Source organism: Rana temporaria, chromosome 1 (assembly GCF_905171775.1).
Source record: "Rana temporaria chromosome 1, aRanTem1.1, whole genome shotgun sequence".
NCBI lineage: Eukaryota > Metazoa > Chordata > Amphibia > Anura > Ranidae > Rana > Rana temporaria.
In genome coordinates this window covers 310,836,357-310,841,268 of record NC_053489.1, presented here as the reverse complement: position 1 = coordinate 310,841,268, position 4,912 = coordinate 310,836,357, and the positions used below count along the sequence as shown (strand labels likewise).

The 4,912-nt window shown below is 40.1% G+C and overlaps 1 pseudogene; it reads right to left on the bottom strand.

Moving 5' to 3' along the window:
• Window positions 1–3,081: 3,081 nt before the first annotated feature.
• On the bottom strand, window positions 3,082–3,466 carry LOC120918822 (annotated as a pseudogene).
• Between the last annotated feature and the right edge of the window lie 1,446 nt (window positions 3,467–4,912).

Here is a 4,912-nt window from a genome sequence, read left to right as displayed (position 1 = left end):
TGTTTTAAGAATGGCCGATCGTGTGTACGTGGCATTAGACTGGGATGCCATTAAAGTTCATGTGCATGTAAAGGCAGGTGTCCCAATACTTTTAACAATATAGTGTACTGTACACTATATTGTTAAAAGTATTGGGACACCTGCCTTTACATGCACATGAACTTTAATGGCATCCCAGTCTAATGCCACGTACACACGATCGGCCATTCTTAAAACAAAACCGTGGATGTTGGCTCAAACTTGTCTTGCATACACACGGTCACACAAATGTTGTCGGATATTTGGATCGACAAGAACGCGGTCACGTACAACACTACTACGAGCCGAGAAAAGCCATGAGCCATGAATAAGCACTGAAGCCAGTGCGAAACGTCGGTATTCTCCTGTTCCTATTGCTGTGATCTGCTGTGTTCTTGCTGTTGATTTGAATAAAGACAACCCGTTTGGTTTGGAGTGCGGCTGTCCATCCCTCATCTTTATACCAATATTTGCCTTAGTGCATTGCCTGCACCCTTGGAGTCCTATATTTGTGAAACGACCCTACAATAGACCTACCTTGAGCGGTGATCTTCTCTCTCATTTGCAAAATAGCAGGGTGTTCAAATACTTATTTTCATCACTGTATATATACAATACATATATATACAAATTAAGAAGGGCCAAACAGGATCAGGGCTTGCATTTCACTGCTGGAAAAACCCGCTAACTCAGAAAGAGGAAAAAAAGGGGGGGGAGAAGGTTGAAGGGAGAGGGAAGAGAAAGAGCAATGCATTCAGTGGTTTACCCATATTAACCCCAGTAAATCATCCCTTGGAATGTACGTTGCCAAAGGGGGAAAAATGATCTGTTCTCGAGAAGGTATGTCAGTACTCCAGGCGTCAAGGGACCTGACCAGACAATCTATGGGACCAAAGCTGCATTTAGGTGTGAATTTATTTTTAATAGTATACATTATCACATATATACCTTAAGATGATAAATAATATTTAATAGTGATAGATAATTGTATGATTACTTATCAAAGCACTGTAGTTCATTGTAGTCCAATGATCTTTTATCCATTTCTTGAGGTGATGTTTAGGAGTAGGAATGAGCCAAACACCCCCTGGGTTCGATTCGCACCAGAACATGCGAAAATTTGTGCGAACATTTGAACACTGATAATGTCTATAGGACACGGCTTATATGCAAGTTATTGCCATAAAAAGTGTTTGAGGACCTGGGTCTTGACCCAGGGGACATGTATCAATAAAAAAAAAAGGTTTTAAAAACTGATGTTTTTTCAGGAGCAGTTATTTTAATAATGCTTAATAATGCTTAAAGTGAATCAATAAAAATGTAATATTCCTTTAAATATCGTGCCTGGGTGTCCCCTTAGTCTGCCTGTAAAGTGGCACATCTGTCTGATGTGTTTTACAGTACCGCAGCAACATGACATTTCTAAAGGAAAAAATGTCAGTTAAAATTGCTTGCGGCTGTAATGTATTGCCAGCAAAATAGAGATAAAAAGCATTGAAAAAAAAGACAAAGTGCTTGGGGGGGCATGTGACACCCGGGCTCATCCCTATTTAGGAGCCTTATGGGAGTTTTATTGTATCATGTGGTGATCCTCTGTCACCAGTGGTTGTTTTCATCCTTGACGGCTTCAACTTAAAAAAGGGGGTGTGAAGAAGTTTCTGAAAAGCAGAGGGCAGAAAAACAGCACAAAGCCTTCGGGAGAGAACCATGTAAGTATGGTAGGATGAGATTCATCCAAATATAGGTGGGTTCATCAAAAAAAAATAGTAAAACAGAAAAACAGTACTTACATCTGTTGGGATGCAAGACACCCTGACTGGGGTTAACCAACCTGTGTGCAGGGCATGAGGAGAATATAGTTGTCTTTTCACACAGGGTGATCATGGCTCAATGCTTGTTGTGAGTCTTCTAGGGAGTCCTGTGCTGATGAGCTATGGGATCCTGGTGAATATGATATTTTAGATGGCTGAACCCAAAAATAGTAATACAGATTCACACCTAAACTTGGATGAATCGCATCCTGCCACACTTACAAGATTCTCTCCCTGGGCTATTTTCCTTCTTCCCTCTGTTTTTCCGCATTCCAATTTCTACACATCATCTTCTTCATATGTATCTCCAAGCACAGGTCATTTAGAGTTACTCAGCTGTAATAATTTAGCACAGTGGTCTCCAAACTGCGGCCCAGGGGCCAGATGCAGCCCTTTGCTTGCTTTTACCTGGCCCTTGGGGCATTATTCCCCCCACAGTCAGCAACCAATGATGGGGCACTATTCCTCCCATTGATACCAATAATGAGGCACTATTCCTCCCACTGACACCAATGATGGGGCACTATTATTACCACTGATACGAATGATGGGGTGCTATTAATCCCATTGATACCAATGATGGGGCACTATTACTCCCACTAATACCAATCATGGGGAATTGTTTACCCCCACTGATGCCAGGACATTTTCTACTCCTATCATCCACATTGTCTGGCCCTCCTGAAGTTGGAAGGACAGTAAACTGGCCCTTTGTTTAGAAAGTTTGGAGACCCCTGATTTAGCAGAAACAAAACCATTGTCTTTTCAGGTCAGTGATACATTTCTGTGCTCCATGCATGTCAAATTGGATTAAAGGTTTAAATGATTAGGCATTTATATACATCTAGATTCATTGTTTGCTTGTGTCATTAAATTTGTATTCTTCTCCTATATCCTATAGCAAAGTATTATTCTGACTGTGCAAACCATAACCTAAAAATTCCCACTATTATCACATCACTATAATGAAGGCTACCACATTTAGTATAATATACTTTTTTTTTTTTTTTTTTTTTTTCTGTCAATGCCATTTGTTTTATTATTTAAAATATTCTGCTGAATCAAAAAATCTAAAGAACAGTCTTATTTTTGTAAGACGTTGATGAATGAAAAGTATGAGGGGTCTTCAAACACTTTTATATTTTCATTAGAAACGGTTAGGGACGTGAAGAGTAGTACTTTGTCATTTCTGAAAGTTTCATGTGATTAGTTTGTCTGGCAAGCCAGTTGATCCCCGTGCAGGCAGTCCTGTTCATGTCAATTGGGACACAGAAGCCTTGCGAGCTATGGGTTCCTGATTTTCCATCAGTGTATACCAGCTAACAAGCTTGTTCCATCCTTCGGTAGGCAACAGAATATAATCCAGCTCATCAATAAGATGCTCCTTAAGAGACCGTATCTTTAAGGAGTCCAGAGTCCAGAGTTATCAATGGGACCTGGATACACATTCTGATCTCCCATCTGATACTTGTCCCAGCTGTCAAAACCCACATATTTCTTCCACTGCTTGAACCAGCGACTGTCAATCAAGTACCAAGTGACCCCTCTCCGGAGCGGGGTCTTCAGCAGCCCTGACACTTCTGTTCTCTGAGTCTCCAGATCAACCACTCCGCCCTCCGCCATCTTACTGCACTGACAGCTGCGCGCTGCATCCTGGGAGTGACGTCAGTGCTGGCAAGTAACGGGAACCGGGCAGTGTGTGTGTGTGTGTGTGTGTGTCAGTATAATATACTTTTGAGCAATGTAATAATATACTTTTCATTATTGTGAACTTTTCTATTAATCAAACATATTGAGATGCATACGCTTTCATAATTCGCTGCTTCGGTTATTTCAGACGCATTTAACCACTTTCCCACCGGACCATTTGTCAGCCTTAAGACCAGAGGTGTTTTTACAATTTTCCACTGCGCTGCTTTAACTGGTAATTGCGCGGCCATACAATGTTGTACCCAAACAAAATTTGCGTCCTTTTTTTCCCACAAATAGAGCTTTCTTTTGATGGTATTTGATTGCCTCTGCGATTTTTAATGTTTGCGATATAAACGGAAAAAGAGCGAAAATTTTGAGAAAAAATGATATTTTCTACTTTTTGTTATAAGAAAAATCGAACAAACTCAATTTTAGTCATACATTTTGGCCAAAATGTATTCAGCCACATGTCTTTAGTAAAAAAAATGCCAATAAGCGTATATTTATTGGTTTGCGCAAAAGTTATAGCATCTACAAACTAGGGTACATTTTCTGGAATTTACACAGCTTTTATTTTATGACTGCCTATCTCAATTCTTGAGGTGCTAAAATAGCAGGGAAGTACAAAACCCCCCCAAATGACCCCATTTTGGAAAGTAGACACCCCAAGGAACCTGCTGAAAGGCATGTTGAGTCCATTGAATATTTTTTTTTTTTGTAACAAGTGATTGAATAATGACAAAAAAAAAAAAAAAAAAAAAAAATTACAAAAAGTTGTCACTAAATGATATATTGCTCACACATACCATAGTTATATGTGGAATTGCACCCCAAAATACATTCTCCTGCTTCTCCTGAGTACGGGGATACCACATGTGTGAGACTTTTTGGGAGCCCAACCACGTACGGGGCCCCGAAAATCAAGCACCGCCTTCAGGATTTCTAAGGGCGCAAATTTTTGATTTCACTTCTCACTACCTAAGACAGTTTTGAAGGCCATAAAATGCCCAAATAGCACAAAATCCCCCCAAATGACCCCATTTTGGAAAGTAGACACCCCAAGGAATCTGCTGAGGGGCATATTGAGCCCACTGAATATTTTTTTTTTTTGTACCAAGTGATTGAATAATGACAAAAAAAAAAAAAAAAAAAAAAAATTACAAAAAGTTGTAACTAAATGATATATTGCTCATACATGCCATGGTTATATGTGGAATTGCACCCCAAAATACATTCTGCTGCTTCTCCTGAGTACGGGGATACCACATGTGTGGGACTTTTTGCGAGTCTAGCCGCGTACGGGACCCCGAAAACCAAGCATCGCCTTCAGGATTTCTAAGGGCGCAAATTTTTTATTTCACTCCTCACTACCTATCACAGTTTTGAAGGCC